Below are 21,753 nucleotides of genomic sequence, written 5' to 3'. Positions count from 1 at the left end.
TAGATTTGATTTTTTTTTGAAAACATTTTTGTAACCATGCCCATTATCTAGCCTATGGATAAAATCATATATGTGATTCTTATATGATAAAAAAAGTAGCACATATGAATTTTTAAATCTTGCAAGATCAAACTACAAAAGGTCAAAAGGTAGGAATCTTATGTCTAAGACTTTTGTTGTGGAAGTTAGGGTGGTTGTCACCTATGTTGCCTTTACTCGATGAAATTTATAGCAATTTGTGGAATCTTTACACCTCAAATTAATCATTGATAGTGTTGAGTTGGTTGATGATAAGAGATAAAATGAGGGTAGAAACAAATACTAGCTCCCTCATCTTGTGTCTATGTCTATCAAAGTTTTGGTGAGCCATTTCTAGGTGTCTTATAGCTTCACCTCTCTTTAATTGATATTGGTGTTCTTTTTGGTATTTATTGGAAAAGTCTATATACTCTTCCTAGAATTTCTTGCCTATCTTTCTTAGATCTTGGGATCAATAGGCTGTTAAGTTTAAGTTCTAAGATGTTAAACAAATTAATTAACTATAATCTGACCGTGAATAAACAGTAACAGTAATGAAACACAAGACACAAGACACCAATATCCTGGGAAAACCTCCCTCTTGGAGGCGAAAAACCCAGCCTTAAACTATAAGATGTATTATATCAATGGTTGGAAATTATAATATGATAGACTTATCTCTGATTGTTGTCCTAACAACAAGTTGCCAAAATGATAGATGATGCAGCTCTAACCAGTAGTAGATGACCAAAGGAGTGGATTAGTAGAAGATGGCTTCAATAGGCTGAAGCAGAATCTTAACAACTTCGCTTAATAAGTCCTTGAGGTTCACCAAAGTGCAGACCAGCAGATTTGCTAAGGATAAAAGAGTATATTGCTAACATAGAAGAGCAGAGATAGGAAGAGCAAATAACTTTTTTGCAAGTATTGGAAATGTTTTTTACTTCATCTTGAATTTGTTATATATATATGTCCTTATTTTGGTGGTAGATCTCCTTAGGTCAGCTTGCAACATTATTAATTTATTGTTATATTGTCATTGTTATTTACCACGTTGGACATTTGGGATCCAGCCCAATGCCTTAGCACATTACATTTTGGGCCCATCCCTATCACACATTGAATCAGTTATTAAAGTGTAATCATCTATGTTCAAGCTAAAGTTATCATTCTATAGTTAGCTAATTTTTATTCATTTAAGTATGTTTATAATGATTTCTTATATCATTTCTCTTGTCATCATATGAAAACTCTTCATTTTTAGTGTGATTTTTCCTTCCACTACCATTCCATTATATACCCTCTTACTTCTCACCCTCTTTAGACATCCTTTATTCTTCCCATGTTTCTCATACCACATCCAAACCTTCAATACACTAATGAAGTAGTTTGATCAACTTAAGAAAAGAATGGATACTATGCTTGTAGCTCTAACTCTATTATATTAACTATTTGTTTCTTATTGACATAGAGATTGAATTTAATAATTAAATCAAAATTATATATGGCAAAGAACCAATAAAAAATTAATAAACAAATAAAATAAGGAGCAAATAAAACCCTCTTCATTGCCTCTTGATGCTCTTAAGCGCAAAAATCCAACTTCTAACTCTTGTTATCTACCAATAATGTAAGAGAAATAGGATTTTCCCTTCATATATATGAAATCAAGGAAGCTTTCATCTTTATGCTCCAAAAAATGAATAAGAGAGCAACTTTCAAGAATCCTAATGCCATCGTATTTGAAGACGGTACTTTCACATAGGTTGCAAAGAAAACTCAAAATATTTTTTAGTTGAGGTATTAGAAATAGTTAATTAATCTTGGTCTAGTAAATTAGTATTGTAATAATCTATTACATATTAAAGAATCTTTCTACATTTATATACTATGCATGGAACATTGTTGAATTCACATAATGTGGTGGTTTTTAATTATTCTATCTTATTATTGGTAATAATAAGTGATGTGGTATTTTGGTGCAATTTATATTTTCATTCTTTGGGTGACGTATATAGTGTAATAATCACCATTAAAATCAAGCATCATTATTAGAAGGGATCTCTTAAGAGTAAATCAACTCATGGATACAAGATTGATTTAAACCTTCACTTCTAATGAAATAGTTGCCTCAAGGTTCCTTAAGTTAGTTTTGGGTAATAGTAATTGTTAATCATGTCCCCTACATTAGAAGGCTTGCATATGGGAGGCTTTCATATTGATTGGTAGTATTTATCCCCATTGTAGCTTAGAGTGTAGAGATTATATGTTTTCTATATCCTACACATTTAAAGATATGAATATATGGAAGTTTAAGGAAGAAGTGGTGATAAATATGGAAGAAAATTATTAGTGACATTTGATGTTAAGAGCCATTCAAATCCTTTAGGATTTTTAACTATAAACAATGAATAATTGAAACTAGTGCATTGTAAGTTGCTATTTCTTCATAATTTTTATGTAATTGTATGGTAGGTGTTGACTATTGGTGCAGGAGTACCTAACACAAAGGCACAAAAGAAGTCTATAAGAGGATTAAAATTAATTCATAAGTATATTCGATTAAATTTTCATTTGTAATGTCATTTTCAGTCAATATGAATCAATATGTAAGGCTAAACGAGCCCATTGTAATGAGTTGTCCAATTGTCCCAATAAGGTCTTGAATTAGTCATTTGGTAAAATTTGTATAAAATAACCTTGGAGGAGTAAAATGGTGACAAAAATACATTATTATTCCATCCTAATATGTTTTGAAGGTTCTTTTGAAGGTTTAAACTCATTTGAGTCAAAAGTTGTAAAAGTTGTAAAATGCAACTTTTCAAAAGTTGTAAAAAGACCCAAATGGGAGGTTGTATGGTCATAAGAGGAAGCTGGGTAGTTGTAACTTATATGTGAAGATGAAAAGGCTATAAAAACTCTATAATGGTTGTTCATAAGAGGAGGTAAAAATTGGAGAAGGAATTGGAAAGCATTGGAAACATTTTGGTATCATATTTTCATTGTTTCAATCTCTTGTTCTGTGGTCTTGAAAGTTTTTCCTCTTGTTTCCAAGCCTTGTGCAGCCATGTAGAGCCTCGAAACAAGTGTATTTCTACAAAGATAGTGTATTATATTGAATCATATTTCCATTTCTTTTGTTTTGAGTTTATTTCATTCAGTTTTGAGAAAGTTATGAGTGTTTTGGTGAAAACCGTTTGGAACTACCCAAAACCCTGATTCACGGCTAACAGTTTTGGAAAAATAATCATAACTTTGGATTTAACCATTGGATCTTTCTATAACTTGGAGAAAAGTTTTATAACTAGCATTTCTAGAATCTGACTAGAGAGATTGTCCTGGTGATTAATATTTTTAGAGTTATTAATGATTGTTCATGACTATAATTTCATGACCATAATAGAGTCAATTTCATAGTTTGGGAAAATTCTAGATTTTCATTTGCAAGAAATGAATAGATGACGGGTTTAAATGATTCATATTTAATGCATAATATATGGATCTACAATAATGATGGATTGATATCTATGGAGAAGATTTGATAATGGTTATTTGATTGATGATTTTGTTGGGAAATATATGACAATGCCTCTAGCATGTTGGAAGATTTGTGTTGATAATTGAACTTCACAAATTATTTGAGGTTCTTGGTTGGATTTTCATGATGCTCTGCATCAAATTGGTATCAAAGCTTAGCAAAAGGTTTGGGCTGAGCAAGTGATTGGTATTTTGGTTTGCTAATGGTTGTGGTTGCAGATGTATATCCACTAGCTGCAAGTAGGCAGACATGAAGGTCTGTCATGGGGCCATAGGAGCTGGTCAAAGGGGCCTGAGAAGGAGGCCAGTGGGTTGCCAAAATATCTAGGGAGAGAGGAAAGGAAAGGAATCCTGGGTGAGGCAAAGTAGTTGGTGAGTTTGTTACAACATTGAGGGTGGACTTATGTTTGGAGCAGCATCGAGTATGTAGGTTATTTTCATCCATGTTTCCAAGGGACTTGGAAACTTTTCAAGGTCAGGAGTATGGTGCAGGAGCACCTAAAACAAAGGCACAAAAGGAGTCTCTAAGAGGATAAAAATAAATTCATAAGTATATTCAATTACATTTTCATTTGTAATGTCATTTTGAGTCAATATGAATCAATATGTAAGGCTAAATGAGCCCATTGTAATAAGCTATCCAAATTGTCCCAATAAGGTCTTGAATTAGTCATTTGGTAAAATTTGTATAAAATAACCTCAGAGGGGTAAAATGGTGACAAAAATACATTATTATTCCATCCTAATATGTTTTGAAGGTTCTTTTGAAGGTTTAAAGTCATTTGAGTCAAAAGTTGTAAACGTTATAAAATGCAACTTTTCAAAAGTTGTAAAAAGGCCAAAATGGGAAGTTGTATGGTCATAAGAGGAAGTTGATAACTCAATGATTAGAAAATAATACCAAACTGGTACTGAGAGGGGGGGGTGAATTAGTACAGGAAAAATATAGTTTCTAACCCGGTTCCCCATCAATTACTCCAAATGACTGGCAAACACTGACACCGGTTTGCAGCAAAGTGAAGCCGGTAAAACCCAGAACAACTAAAACAATCATAAACCGGTTCCTCACTTATCTTCCTTCTCAACTCAAAAATACACTACCATTTCACCCTTAAGTATGAACATGTAATCTATCATCATATCTTCACAACAACTAGTTCAACATGTTTTATTGACAGGCATAAAACATAGAACCATCATATGCTTAACAGGTAACATCAAAGCATCACAAGATAAAAGCATCACACATGACACACATATTTTTCACGTGGAAACCCAACTCAGAAAAACCACGATGGGGATGAATACCCACAAGCTTGTTGTTGAACTCTTTTTAAGTTCGCTCTGTTAGGAGCCTTGTCTATTTAAAGACATTACAATAGGTTATGCTAGGAACCAATCCTGTTAGGGATCACCCAGTTAAGGGTTAAACCCAGTTAGAGTTACCTTGTTAGAGGATTTCAAGAACTCAATAGCTAAAGGAACTCCAAAGCTCTATAGCTTCCCAGAACTCAATAACTTCTGTGTATGGTGAAAATGGATAACAAAAATAACAATATTGAAAGGCTAAATGAATCCAACCACAAAACCCTAGCCTAACAACAACAAAGATCCTCCATAACATATGAAGATTACCTAAGACAATGCAAATCACATGAAATCACAAAGATTATACCATCACATGTCCAATAGGGTTTTGATCTCCATTCTTCCTATCTCCATTGATCTTGCTTGATATATTTGCTCTCAGATTTTATATGCACAAGAGCTCAACAAAGAACGAAATGTGGTTGCAAGTAGGATCGTAGTGTAGTCAATTGATCAAGTTGTTAGGATGCATCATTAGGGTTTGACAATGAAGGAAGCATCTCCTTAAATAGAAGACACAATATGAAATGGAGGGATAAGATTGAGAGGTGTAAAAAGAGAGGTTGGCTAGGATTAGAGGGTAGGTAAAAGAAATACCAAAATAATGAAAGAGGTAGGTAGTGTAGGAATTAAGAGATGAATGACATGTGTCATGTGTAGAAAAAGCTAATGAATTAATTAAATAAATAAAGATTTATTTAATTAATAGAAGAAGTAGGATAATTAAATAAATAAGAATATTTATTTAATTTAGGAAAAGGATAATTTAAATAAATAAATGTATTTATTTAAATGAGAAATAAGGCTAGAAGAGGATAAATGAATTAATTAAATAAATAAGGATTTATTTAATTAATAGAAGAATTAGGCTTAGATAATTAAATAAATAATATTTATTTAATTAGACATGACAATTTTGAGTGTCTACATTTTGCCCCTCTTTGAGACAATGCGGCTTGTCGCATTGTTTCAAAGAAGATAATATGAACTGATACAGAGTTGCCCCAGTATGGGAACGATATGCCCCCTCGAGAGATTGGATGAAAAATATCTGAAAAGATGGCAGACAATCTCTCAATAAGAAGGATTGGATAGAATGGACTGATCGGATAGAGTGACAAAGTCATGGGATGAAGAAGACTGACTCGGGAAATGAGGGCAAGGGGTATGGTAGGCTATAAGATAGACCACAGGATAAAAGAAATCCTCATTGTCATCTACACCCTCACGAGATCACAGTGCAGAGTGAGAAAAAGAGTAGCAGCAGTCAGCAGTGATGGCTTTCATACACAGATTCGACCACGTTCATCGATTTCAGAGGCCAGTAGAGGTAGGAGAGCCGGTAAGTACCACCAAACCTCCTCGTAATTTGACGCCTTTGTTTTTGTCATAAATGCATGTCGAATAGAGCAATAAATGCGCTTAGAAGTAGGATGCAAAAAATGCAAAAACTGGGAAACCGTATCTGCGTCTGTGTCCAACAGGCGTGTCTGTGTAGGTGCCAGGCACGTCTGTGTCTCGAACCGCGTTTGTGCCAGATGCAGGCGTGTCTACGTCCTTTAGGGGCATTTATGTTGCAAAGTCACGTTTGTGACCAATGTAGGCACGTTATGTCAAACAGGCGCGTCTGTGTTATTTAGGCACGCTTGTGCAGTCTATAGGCATGTTTGTGAGTTAGAAACATGTTTATGTCCAAAAAATACAAGGTTTTGTTTTCTAGGTCAAATCGACAGTTCTGTGATGAACATACGCTATCGATTGGATAAGCTATGGAGAGGATACACTCAAGCAGGTCCTCTAGGAAGACTAGGATAGATCAAGGCACTTTGTGATGAATAGGGAGCACCAAGATAGAGTACTTTGTGATGAACAGGGAGTACCCAAAGTATGAGCAGCACTTTGTGATGAACAGGGAGTGCAAGATGTGAGTAACACTTTGTGATGAACAGGGAATGTCACACACGTAGTACTTTGTGATGAACAAGGAGCACTACTAGGATAGAAGCAACACTTTGTGATGAATAGTGAGTGTCACTAGGATAGATAACCATATGCATTTAGATAAAAAGTAGCATTTTGTGATGAACAGTGAATGCCACGATGACTGACATGATTGATTTGTTTGACTGCAGGAGTATCTGCCTATGTTAGAGTCACGGGAGAGATGCCCATCGACACAGAGGTTGCGACCGGAGTTGTCATTTCAAGATAGAGCTGCCATTGAGGAGATGGGATTGAGACACGTGCTATATGTGCCTGAGTTTCAGGCAAACATGGGTTTGCTGACTGCACTGGCCGAGAGATGGCATTCAGAGACTTGCACATTCCATTTGCTGATGGGTGAGATGACAATCACCCTTGAGGACGTTTATAGGATTCTACACATACTGATTGATGGAGATCTGATTCCATATGATCGCGACGGAGACAAAGAGGCTTTGAGATGGGTGTTTTAGGATGCCAGCCTAGAGATGAGAGCAGGACATGTGGCATGGGACACCATGACTGCGATAGGGTTAGCTTTGCCAGTTGTGATCGGAGAAGCTATCAGTGGGTTCCTATGTCCAGACAGGGCGACACAGAGGTTGGCATTGGGCTGGGGAGGAGCACTGGAGACATTGGTGACGCAACACACTAGATATGCATGGGGTCTATGTGTGTTGGCCCACCTATATTATGAGCTTCAGTAGTTTGTCTACCATGGATCAGTGGGATTGGGTTGTGGAGTGACACTATTGCAGGTTTGGGCATACGAGCATCTGCCTATCACATGGCCAATACATTTTAGAGGGAGAGGTCATGGACGGAGTTCTGTTCATCTATATGACATGATCACTTCATAGTCGTGGATTAGCAGGTTAGAGCATTGGCAGCGAGTGATAGATGATATTGACGTAGTCATCTGGAGGCTGTATCTAGGATGTGAGGAGTGGGAGGATGACGTAGTGGAGCTGCCTTACACCTTTCAGAGCAGGTATCTGATTGGGCAGATGCCCTATATACTGGAGAGACAGCTGGTGGATAGAGTATGCAGGCAGTATGGCAGGATCCAGAGGATGCCACGAGGCTCGGGTATGTATGCCCATACAGTTAGGGATCAGGCACAGTTCGGGCCTTTATTGTCATATGATCAGGCACTGACACAGCTAGCAGAGATGGTGCCCCTACCCTGGGATATGTGGCCAGAGATCAAGGATGCCAGGATGGATATAGAGTATTCAGCATATTGGGTCGAGCATCCATTCCCTCGATTGACAGATCCAGGAGAGCTACTGGAGGGAGATGGAGGAGGAGATGATGATGATGATGGTGGGGGTGATGGAGGTCAAGGCCGATGGAGGTAGAGGGGAGTAGTTGGGGAGAGGAGGGTGGCACCTCAGAGGGAGGGTGGACAGGAGGAACAGGTCCAGGTGGTGAGGGGTCGCGGTGGATTGCCCCTGCAGGTACCAGCAGCACAGGGTCCTAGAGCACAGGGACAGGGATAGGGATAGGTACAGGGACATGTACAGGGACAGGTACAGGGGCAGGCACCCGCAGAGGGAGAGCCATAGGAAGAGGCAGAGGGTGGGGATCCAGAGGAGGATGAGCTGATGGAGCTTAGGGAGATCTGCCAGGGCCAGGAAGATGAGATCTAGAATCTGGAGAGGGAGAGGGACCGACTCAGGATCAGGCTCAGGGATACTAAGCGGGAGAGGGATCAGGCGATTCAGCGCTACACTAAGGTTGAGACAACGCTGAGGGTAGGGAGGCAAGTGGTGGAGGACACAGGAGCAGGCTATGCATATGTCCTGCGAGCCGAAGAGGAGATTGCCTACTAGAGGGACTTGTATTATGGTGTCATGCTAGTAGATTAGGGGGCGAGGAGCTTCCATAGACCATTGTGGACAGCGACAGCTATGGGAGGGAGCCGAAGGAGATAGGCATTGAGTGGTGGGGTCATGGGTCCTCCACCACCACCAGATAGAGGGGACAGGCAGGGTGATCTTGGAGCGGGTCCTTCTAGGGCTCAGATTCCGTCGAGGCCAGGCGGCTCCGAGGGAGGGAGTTCATCATAGCCATAGAGGGCTCCCTTGTATTAGTATTTGTATCATTTTTGTATTGTAGAAACCGGCGGGTGATTTTGTAGCCATATGATTTTGACATCATTGTATCATGACACTTTATATATATATATGAGATGATTCATTTTTGTGGTAGCTATATGCATGTGTACCTATGTGATGTATGTTTCTTATGTGATGCTTATGATATGGATGCAAATATGTATATGATGCAATGCAATGTATTTTTTTTTGTTCTTTTATGTTTTATATGTAATGAATGATGCAAATGTGAATGTATGTAATGCAAATGAATATGATAATGCAAATGTAAATTGTGCTAACAGGTGTTGTGTGCAGGATGTGATGTAGTTGTGATATCTATATGTATGTATGAAATGCTTATATGTGGTAATGCAGGTGTGGCTACATGAAATGCAAATATTTTTGGTGTGTCATTATACTCAGTCATGTGATAGCAGGCTATGTGGACTCAAGAAGGATGATGGAAGTCAATCAAGAAAGGGGGATGAAAGATAGAAGATATGAAAGTGAAAGAGCTTCTTGTGTGTTATCATCATTGAGCTTTATTATGGCAAAATAGGTTATGACAATCGAGGCATATGTTCGACCCAGAAATTCATTGTACCTGTTTGCATGGAGATAAGACAGTCACAAACAAGGAATGCCCCAATTCATACTAGACTCACAGTGTCCTCATATCCTTGGACAAGTCATAACATTACTAAAAGACAATCCACAGACAGCAAACAAAAATAGGTAATGATACCCCATCCTCGCCTTTCTAGTCAAAGACATCTTGGAGATAGAATATCTAGTCAGAGACATCCTGGAAAAGCTAAAGGACATGTCACCAAAAGATAAAATCAAAAGAAAACCAAGACTCGACACCAACATCCACTGTAGTCCTCAAGTTTGTGTCTCTTGTCACTTGTATAAGTCTTATTTGATTGTGGTCACAATGTTTACTTTCACAAAAAGGATAGATAGCACTGAACCATATGTTGTCTGAGTTTGTTGAAAGATTTGATTTGTTGAAGCCCATTGTTGCTATTGTGTCTCATTTGAAACTGACTGAATCCATGAAGCTGATACTTTATTACAGAGAAGACGAACCTTTATTGCGGATCTGTGATGCAAATGTTGCTTTATTGCAGATTGTGCGCGGATAGACTTGAAGGAAGCTGGAAGAAACTGTACTCCTCGAAACATGTGATGTTCTCAGTTCCACACCCATCACTAGACGAAGGATTTGCCTTAGCCATTGATAGGATCTGACTTATTATGGATGGAAAGGGAGTGAAAAGGGGGTTTTATTATGAATGGCTAACCAATCTTGGGTAGATCAATAACAAGCCATGATGGGAATGGGTAAGAATAGGTTGTGAGTGTGTGCAATGTGAAAGGATGAAAGAGAATCCTGAAGGAGGGAGGAGCAATGTCTCTACGCATGGTGCTGGCAACCCAGTTTTCACCATGGTACTTGCCCAGGGCGCCACCAAAGTGGTTTTCACTGTTGGACGAAATTATTTCTCTTTACTTTTTTTATTTTTCTTTTTTTTTTGTGTCACAAGTTGCTTGTTTGCCAGGTTTTCACCAAGTAATGATTTTTGCCAGGTTTTCACCAAGTAATGATTTTTTTGTTTTATAATTTTTTCGTATTTTTGAATTTTTTAGATTAGGATATTTCGAAGAGCTATGTGTAGAACCTGTGAAGGTGCATTCTGTTGATAGGATCCTCCAAAGGTTCACCTTCTATAGTTGAGAGCTGATATGCCCCAGATCCATAGGCTGCTGTAACGATGTAAGGACCAAGCCAGTTTGGTTCAAACTTGCCCTTCTTCTCTCTGTCTTGCTGATTCTTGGGGTTTTCTCTGAGAACTAAGTCACCTACCTCAAATGTGTGAGGCTTTACCTTGTGATTGTAGTTGCATTGTTCCTTGATTGAATGATGTGTAGCTTGAGTGACTATCTTCCTTGATGAAGAAACTAAGATAGAATTACTAGTGTGTGGACTACACAGACCCATATGCGTGTCACCTGAAGAAGTTTGGGCATCCCTGATAACAAAGTCCTTCGAGGAAGCTCCATTAAAGGTCCATGATGTATCGCCAGAAGGGAAAGGATGTGTGGAACAAGTGGATGAGTTATGAAGGCTTATGATTGTGAAAAGAAGTGAAAGTATGATAGCATGATGGAGACTTAGGATCAACAAGTATGCTTTTTGACTTGAAATTTCAAAACTTTTGCCCCTAGTTATTTTGATATTAGGGGAGATCAACTCTTGCTCTTTTTGCTTCATAGGATTTTTATCCTTGACCTTGATTTTTGCAGAGTCCAATAGCTTTTGATTTTGATTTGGACTAAAGGACTTTTCTTTAGTTTTGACATTTAGATTTTTCTTTTCAAATCTTGATTTTTGATCCCCAATGAGTAAGGGCCTTTGTAATTCTTGTTGATCCAAGTGTAGAAGTGGAGTGGAAATGGAAGGAGTAGATGAAATGGTAAGGTTATATGAGTTCTCAAGAGGGTTGGCGATACGCTCAATAGATTCTTTGTTGGAACCACTCTTAGGTCTATTGATATCAAGAGATGCTTGCACCACTAGAGGAGATTTGCATTTGGACTTAGTAGCGACAACACTAGGTGGTTCACATCCAATTCCTTGCAAATTGTTTGTAGGTTGCTCCTGTTGACTGAATACCTTAGGAGATAGTGGGAGTTGCTCAACATGAAAGATATACTCACCACATCCCATGTCTTTAATCTTGAATTTTTCTTTTAGCTCTGTTTGCTTTGATGTAGAAGCTTTTAAGGATTCTGGATCAACATATGGTAAAGAAGGAACAGCTTGGCGATTGACTGGGATTGTTATTTCTAATTGAGGTTGTAGATTGTTGCAATATATGAATGGATTTGGATCCGCTTTGATGGTCACTTCAACTCCATTGTGTGGAAACTTGATACATCAATGATATGTAGATGGTACTGCACTCATCTCATGAATCCAAGGACGTCCCAAGAGTATCTTGTATGTGAGATCTAGATCAAGGACCTGAAAAACCACATCTTTTGTAATGGGCCCAACTCTGAGAGGTAAGGTGACTGTACCCTTGGATGAATGCTCTTCATCATCATATGCCTTGATGGTGATTTTGTTTGTAGAATTCACACCTTTATCAGAATATCCCAATTTTTTAATTGTGCTCAATGTACAAATGTTTAGACCTGCTCCTCCATCTATCAAGACTTGCTTTATTCAATGTTTGTGTATGAAGGCTTCAATATGTAATGGTGCATTATGTGGTTGACTTACGGAGGTGTCATCAGCTTCTGTGAATGTAAGGGAATGTGGAATGGAAAGGTATCCCACCATGGCTTGAAACTGGTCCACGTTCAGATTAATAGGAATGGTAGTGTCTCTCAAGATTTTGTCAAGAATAGCTTTATGAGCGGGGGATATGCGTAAGAGCTCAAGTATGGAGATGAGCACAGGTGTCTTCCCTAATTGTTCTACAAGGTCATACTCAGGTTTGGTTGATGAAGAAGCGGTATTTTTAGTGGAGGCACCTGGCAACATAATTTTACCTCGACGAGTTGTAACATGACATTCAGAGGTAGGTTCAGAAGAAGATCCCACACCTCTTAGAACAATCTTGGGTCTCTGAGGAGGATTCTCAGGGTTTTTGTTCTTGATGGTAATAGTAGAGATATGATTGTCCATCGAGATATGATTGATAGTTGAATCATAGTTATAGGGTGCTCTAGTATAGTTGGCCTGATCATCTGTGACTTTGGCTTTTCCCTTGTCATGTTTAGGGAATGGTTCCTTAAACATCTCATGTTCTTGATTAGATGAGTGTCCCTCAATCTCAATATCACCTCTATCAATGAGATCTTGCACAATGTTCTTCAGTCGATGGCAATTACCTGTCTTGTGACCCTTGCTCTTATGAAATTCACAATACTCATCATCATTCCACCAATTTGGTTTAACCTTTGGTTCATATGGAGGAAAATCTGGAACTGTGATCACCTTGTTTGCCACTAACTTCTTGAAAACTGACTCAAGTGGTTCTCCCAATGGGGTGTACTTCCTTCATGATCTAGAAGTTGTTTGAGTATTCACTTGATTGTTTGTAGAACTTGATCCCGAAAAGATGAATTTGGGTCTCACTATATTGGCATCAACAACACCATCATTGACTGTGTTCTTGTTTTTATTCCAAAATTTTGGCTTGTCTTTTCCTTTAAAGTCATCTTTGTTTTCCTTGAATATCTTAATGACTCCTTGTTCAATTAAGACCTTTTCTGTTGCTAAGCCCTTTTCAATAACATCCTTGAAGGTGGACAAACAAGCTTTCCTTAGATCATAGCCAATGTCCTTGTTAACATTTTGAGTGAACATTTCTACCATTTGTTTCTGTGGAATTTCACAAGAGCATCTCCTAGCTAGATTTCTCCATCTTTGTAAAAATGACGCAAAAGATTCTCCTTCTTTTTGCTTAGTATTGCACAAAGTAGTGACTGAGATATCTGTTTCTATATTGTAGGAGAAATGCTGAATAAATGCCTCTGCTAAGTCACCCCATGACTTAATACCAGGTGGTAATTGAGAGAACCATTCCATAGCTTGATCGCCTAAGCTTTGCAGGAACAACCTCATCAAATATGTTTCTTCTGCCGCTACCTTAATGCAGGCTGTGAAAAATTGTCTTATGTGTGCCTTGGGGTCTCCCTTTCCTCTATACTTGTCAAATTTTGGCGTCACAAAGTGTGTAGGAAATGGAGGCATTGGAATGCTCTTATCAAATGGGTAAGGACATATGTCTCTCATGGTGTATGTTGGTTTTGGTGTACTCATGTCCTCCATTTTCTTTTGTAAATCTCTGATTTGTTGCTCCAAATTGTTCTTAGGTGGAGATCGATTTCTTGTAGCATACCCCATGTTTGAGACACCAATTTGAGGAGGAGCTTGTTGCATGTATGGATGATATTGATCATAGACATGTTCATATGGAGGAGGTCTATATTGATGCGGCATATAGGGAGCACTTGGTATAGCTTCATGTTGAGGAACCCCATATCTATTTTGTGCATGTATACCATATTCTATAGGCATGTCATGTTCTATTGTATTGCCCCCAAATTTGACATGAGGTTTCCTTGTGTCTAAATTTTGAGCATGCCTTTGAATGTCCACTTGTTTTGATTGATCCATAGCTTGAGCATGTGATTGAGCATATCTATCTACATAAGGCTTCCATAATGGTCTTCGAAGGTAAGTATCATACGTTTGACCATGTGTATGTGAGATTTTTGGTTTTTGAAGCAAAGCTGATGGTGATTCAGGTACCACATGCGGTCCTCTATTTCCTCCACTATTAGGTCTCCTTTGATCCATGTTGGAGTGAGTTTGTTGTGAGGGTCGGTTTTCCATAAGTTGAGACATGTCAAAGTCATGAGGTATTTTAGCTCCACTTTGTGCCATCATGTGTAAGAAGTATTGTCTATCCCTCTTCATTATCTCTTCAACCAATCTATTGAAATGGGGATTCATAATAGATTCTTCTACATCTGCCGATTGTATTGAAAAGTTGTCCACATTGTCATTGTGTGTAGCATTGTTGTTTGTAGTGTCTGCATTTTCCACATTGGGAATGTTTCTATAAACATCCATGTCAAGCAATGTAGTGTGCTCAAGATTGAAAAATAAATCATTGTCATACTCATAAGAACTCATGTTTGCGGACTCTTGAGCTTCTTTAGCTTTTCTCCTAGATTTTTGAAGACGGGTTTCAACCATGAACTAGGTGTTTGACCAAGATGTGAGAGACTAGATGAAAAATGAAAAGAGTATGGAAGACCAAGAGTTGTATGGAGTGTAAATGAATCTGAGGTGTACTTGCAATGTCCAAAGTGTAAGACCAAGTATGTATGTAGTAGAGTAGGTGTGACTTCCAAAGAGATGATAGTTTCTCTTGATGAGGTAAGTTGACCTTGACTCTAAGTAAGACCAAATGAGACCCAAAGGTAACAAACCTTGATGAGGGACCACTTAGCAAAGTGTAGTTGTATGTAGTATGTTGACAAAGTATGATGAGGACAAGCAAGTTACCTTTTGACTCAAGTTTAGACAATTGTGAATGTGATGAGAGATGTGAAGCAATGATGGACTGTATGAGACCCAAGGACAAGTTGAATGCTAGATGAAACTTGAAGAAACAACCTAGGAAGCTCAAGTATTCCGAAACTAATTTCCTTTGTTTGCTGGACTGTAAAAATTTTCAATTCTGGACACAGACACTTCTATATACTTCACAGACGCAATTCCCAGACACAGATGTGTCTCTGTTCGACACAGACACTTCTAGACACATAGATGCTATTATGCCCTTCATAGACATGCTTAGATGACTCAAATGCGGTTAAACCAGACACAGACGTGTTTCTATAAACTTTGTGCAATTTTTCCAATCTGTGAAGTTGTTTTGTTGTGACCAAATCCGACTGTTTGACTGTTTTTCGTGACAAGAGGACCCAATATTGATGAGGACTCAATGTTTGCAAGTGTTTAGACTCCAAAAGTGTGTTGTTTGATGTAAAATGTTTTGCATACACTTGAAGACACAAAAGACACAATGTTTTGCTGTTTGGTCTTGATTGTTTGAATGTTTAACATAAGACAAGCACAATTCTTATGGCTGGCCAAGACAATAGTTGTTGATCCCACATAGGGTTTTACCCCCGAGGCTACGCTATTCAGAGCGGATACTTAGATGCTTGAGCTCACTGGCTCCACCCTCGGCACTCACTTCTCGGGTCAGCCAAGCATCAGTCCCCATGAAAACTCCCCATGGCGAACTTTGTATCTCTACTAAGAACCGTATGTGTGTGGGCCGCTACCAGAGGTCCGACCTCCTGCCTCAACAACTAGAAGGATTTGGGCTTCTAAAACAAAAAGGTGCTAGTAAGGGCATCTGCTCGTGTGGCCATACATGCGACACTTTCAGCTCTGTAAATACAGAAGGCTCCCAGCCGGTAGGGGTTATGCCCTGCAAATGATCAAATAAATTTGATCAAACGGGTTTATGGGGAGACATAGTGTCGGTATGAACTAATCAGCACACGTTATTCATAGTTTTCACCATGAATACATTTATTTATAGTGGTTTGGAAGAAGATGACTTTTCTTTTGCTACTACTTGGGTCATTCTCTTCTCACTAGTAGTCCTAATGACCACACGGGAAGACAAACCCTCTAAAGATTAAACAAAAAGAGCCTATTGCTCAAGACACAAAAGACAATGATTCAATTTTAGTGCACCAATGGAAGTGTTTGCTAATCTATGAAAACAAGGTACACAACAAAATTTCAAAACCCTAGCCAAGGACCTGCAACGAAATTTGTTAGTAGTTTGGGTTGTTTCAAATGATCACCCCTTCCTGCAAGCACACAAGTTAGGTAAATTTTAGAAACCCAAAAGACTTTGTGAAAGAGGGGCCTTCAACAAAAATGTTTTTGCTTCCAAAACAGGCTACACAAACTTAGTTAGCTAGATCTGAAAGGGTTAGTCCAAAAATAAACTAGATCTGAAACCCTAAGTGCGAAATCCGAAAATTGAATCAAAGAAAATTTGAAAATTTTGAAACAGTAAAACATAGACGCTATTACCCCCGACACAGACGCGTCTGTATGACACAGATGCGGTTCTGTGATGCACAGACATGGCCAAAAATCATAGATGCCCTTATCCGACATAGACACGAGCAGAAACAACACAGACACGTTTATGAAACATAGACGCTCCTGTCTAAAACCTGCAAAATAAAATTTGTTGAAAACATAGACGCGATTCCAGATTCCGCAGACGCTCCTGAAAATCAGAGATATGATCCGAAAGTTCGTAGACGCAGAAAAACCTAAAATGTCATCGAAAAATGTCCGATCTGCAACTTCAAAAAATGCAAAATCTGCAACTAAAAAGGTTAAATGCAAAGGGACAAGAGTCCCACCAGGCGTGCCAAAATGTGTATGGTGAAAATGGATAACAAAAATAACAATATTGAAAGGCTAAATGAATCCAACCACAAAACCCTAGCCTAACAACAACAAAGATCCACCATAACATATGAAGATTACCTAAGACAATGCAAATCACATGAAATCACAAAGATTATACCATCACATGTCCAATAGGGTTTTGATCTCCATTCTTCCTATCTCCATTGATCTTGCTTGATATATTTGCTCTCAGATTTTATATGCACAAGAGCTCAACAAAGAATGAAATGTGGTTGCAAGTAAGATCATAGTGTAGTCAATTGATCAAGTTGTTAGGATGCATCATTAGGGTTTGACAATGAAGGAAGCATCTCCTTAAATAGAAGACACAATATGAAATGGAGGGATAAGATTGAGAGGTGTAAAAAGAGAGGTCAGCTAGGATTAGAGGGTAGGTAAAAGAAATACCAAAATAATGAAAGAGGTAGGTAGTGTAGGAATTAAGAGATGAATGACATGTGTCATGTGTAGAAAAAGCTAATGAATTAATTAAATAAATAAAGATTTATTTAATTAATAGAAGAAGTAGGATAATTAAATAAATAAGAATATTTATTTAATTTAGGAAAAGGATAATTTAAATAAATAAATGTATTTATTTAAATGAGAAATAAGGCTAGAAGAGGATAAATGAATTAATTAAATAAATAAGGATTTATTTAATTAATAGAAGAATTAGGCTTAGATAATTAAATAAATAATATTTATTTAATTAGACATGACAATTTTGAGTGTCTACAACTTCAAGTTACCCTATTAAAGGATTTGTATCAAGTTGGTTAAGGCTACCCTATTAAGGGATTTCACAACTGTTGAAGTGGTTAAATATCAACAGGAATTACAATGATCTGGTAACAGCACTCAATGCTAATGAAGATCCATTTTTGGCTCCTCTCCACCTTCTGCACATTCACTTTGCAGTTATCTCTTCTCTCCTTTGGTCTGGCAAGAATATCGTATCACTTCCCTTGGATACACACATACAACTTTTGCCAACAACCTTAGAAAGAAACACAACATCGACCTTATAGGAAATAGACAGGTCGGTAGCAAAAACCCTAAGCCCTAAACCTGTTAAGTTAAGCAATTCAAATGGTTCAATCCTGACCATTGAATCATACTGCATTAAATGCAACAATCTTGAATCTATCTCAAGACATTCTCCATCGTCCATTATCCACTAATTTCATGGCGGCTGATAACCCATCACGCATTATCACCGTTTGACAAACTTGGCACATTCCCAAGGTAGATAGAGATAGTCTTCTTCATGCAAGATCCTTCACGTGCATAGAGCTTATGTGGAAACATGATCTATTCTCCATTATACTGCTAACTCATCACACAAAGATCACCGATTTAGTCACACAGGCTTGAGGTACTCCAACGAGAAATCCTGAAGTGGAAACTACCTACCAACCGATAGTCATACAAAGATTCCATGTGCCAGTTCCCATAACTACATGCCGGTTCACCTTGACATGCCTGTTCATCTAGAACAAATATACAACTTCACTTTGGCATATGTACCGGTTCACACATATGTCGGTTCTCTCTTATCACATATCACATATGCTGGTTCACTTGACTTCACATATTGACATCAATGACAACATACAATATCATTATGTCCTCATACCGGTTCACATAATGCCAACAATCTCCCCCTTTGGCATTGATGGAAATATACAAAGATATCTCTCCACTTCACATCTTCTCCCCCTTTGACAACAATGCCAAAGTGGAGGCACAAGCATCCCTATTCCATTATGCTGCTCCCCCTGAGGAGTAGCATCCTTCAACACATCAATCAACAAAAATTGACTATGTAATACCTGACTGATGTGGAGCAGATACTTTTAGTTCACCTCCTGAAGGGGCAGTACCCCCAATTCACCTCTTAAATGCACAAATGTAGTCTTTGGGAGAGGCTTGGTGAATATGTCTACTAATTTCTTCTTACTAGAAACATGTTCCAGTACAATCTCTTTATTTTGAACCTTTTCCCTCAAGAAATGATACTTAAGCTCAAAATGCTTGGTTCTAGAATGTAAAACTGGATTCTTTGAAATATTGATAGCACTTGTGTTATCACAGAATATACTTACCAGTTCAGATATAGGGATTTTGAAGCCATTTAAAACATGCTTCATCCAAATTGTCTGAGTGCAGTTCATGAAAGCTGCAACATACTCTGCTTCTGCTATAGACTGAGAGATACAACTTTGCTTTTTACTCATCCATGAGACCAGTCTGCCACCAAGAAAGAATGCACCACTGGTTGAGCTTTTCTGATCATCCACATTACCTATCCAATTAGCATTAGTGAATACTTTCAGATTGAAGTCATTGCTATATGGGTACCACAATCCATAGTCAATTGTTCCCTTCAGATACCTAAGAATCCGCTTGACTATAGCCAAGTGGGATTCTCTTGGACTTTTCTGGAACCTTGTAGTAATGCCAACTACATGTGCAATATCCAATCTGCTATGCACTACATAATGCAACTTACCAATCATTGATCAGTATTCTTTCTCATCAACTAGTGTGGAATCATCCTCTTTTAACAATTTGCAACTGGTCACCATTGGTGTACCAACTGGTTTGCTATCTTCCATGCCAAAAGTCTTCAACACCTCTTTGACATATTTGGACTGAGTGATAAAGATTCCATCTTTCATCTATTGGATTTGTAGTCCAATGAAGAACTTAATCTCCCCTATGAGTGACATCTCAAACTCTTTCTTCATCTCATCAGCAAACTCATGACTCATCTTGTCATCTCCACAAAAGATAATGTCATCAACAAAAACCTCACAGATTAGGATCTGATCTCCTTCAGACTTCAAGTAGATATTGCTATCTTCACTTGTTCTCTCAAATCCAATCTTCACAAGATGGGAATGTAGGCACTCATACCATGCCCTAAGTGCTTGATTTAGACCATATAAGGCTTTATGTAGCCTACATACCATGTCATTGTCTTTAAATAGGGCAAACCCATCTGGTTGCTCAATATACACCTCCTCTTCAAGTACACCATTCAAGAATGTAGATTTTACATCCATTTAATATACTTTGAAGCCTTTAAAAGCTGCATATGCAAGAAGCATATGAACTCCTTCCAATCTGGCTATAGGAGAAAAGGTCTCTCCATAGTCTTCTCCTTCTTCTTAAGCATATGCTTTGCACACCAATCTGGCTTTATTCCTAATCACTATGCCATCCTCATTCAGCTTGTTTCTGAACACCCATTTGGTGCCAATGACATTTTTATGCTCTGGTCTAGGTACCAAGGACCATGTACCATTTTTCTCTATCTGGTCAAGTTCCTCTTCCATTGCCTTGATCCAGTCTTCATCTTCATGAGCCTCTTTGAATGATTTAGGCTCAAATTCAGAGATCATACATGAGTTTTCTTTGATCTGTCTTCTTGTAAGGATTCCTACATCCTTATCTCCTATGATCTGCTTAGGATCATGATTCAGCTTGACATACCAAGGAATGGTCTTTACTAGTTCTTCTAGCTTTTCCTCTTCATCCTCATCTTCATCAGTATCAGCATTCATCGGTTCAGGAACACTGTTACTAGTACTTGGTTGACTGACAACTGGTTCCCAGAAGGTTGCAACTAGTTCATTTACAGTTTTCTTACTGTCGGTTTCCTCAGTTTTCTTAGAGGATTCATCAACTCTTACATTGATACTTTCCATAATTCTCTGAGTCCTATTGTTGTAACACTTGAGAGCTTTACTCTTGGTGGAATATCCTAGGAATATTCCCTCATCACATTTAGCTTCAAATTTGCCCTGATGTTCACTCCTCTTTATGTAACATTTGCTACCAAATACCCTAAAGTAGCTAACCACAGGAGTCTTACCAGTCCAATACTCATAAGGAGTCTTGTCCTTACCTTTCTTGATGAGTACCCAGTTCATTGTGTAGACTGTAGTGCTCACTGCTTCTCTCCAAAAGGTGTGAGCTACCTTTCCTTGAATCAACATGGTTCTAGCTACTTCAACCACAATCTGGTTATTCCTCTCTACTAGGCCATTCTGTTGTGGAGTCCGGGGGGTAGACAGTTGCCTCTTGATGCCAAATTCTTCACAATACTTGTTGAATTCACCAAAAGTGAATTCCCCTCCTTGATCAGTTCTGAGACACTTGATCCTTTTATGTCTTTCCTTCTCCACTAATGCTCTAAAAACTTTGAATTTCACAAAAGTTTTAGACTTGTCTTTCAAGAATGTGACCCACATCATTCTTGAGTAGTCATCAGTGAGAATCATGAAGTACCTATCACCCTGCACACTTCTAGTTTTCATAGGACCTCACAAATTAGTTTGCACAAGATCAAGCAAGTTGTCGGTAGTGAAATATTTACCTTTAAAGGTTGAGGAAGACATTTTCCCCAATTGACACTCTCTACACAAGGTATTGTCCATTTTGCTTAGCAACGGCAACCCTCTAACTGCCTTGATCTTACTAGCCTTCACAATGTTATCAAAGTTTACATGCCAGAGTCTCCTATGCCATATCCAGCTATCATCAAACTTAGCCATAAGATATGTACTTATATTTGATTTTAGATGAAATAGGTTACCTTTGGTCTGCATACTGGTGGCCACCAATTCACCATCTTTTCCTTTGATTCTGCAAACTCCATTCTTGAATTCTAAAGTGAGGCCACTGTCATTCAGC

Source organism: Cryptomeria japonica, chromosome 4 (assembly GCF_030272615.1).
Source record: "Cryptomeria japonica chromosome 4, Sugi_1.0, whole genome shotgun sequence".
Classification (NCBI taxonomy): Eukaryota; Viridiplantae; Streptophyta; class Pinopsida; order Cupressales; family Cupressaceae; genus Cryptomeria; species Cryptomeria japonica.
Note: the sequence above shows the minus strand (reverse complement) of the source record.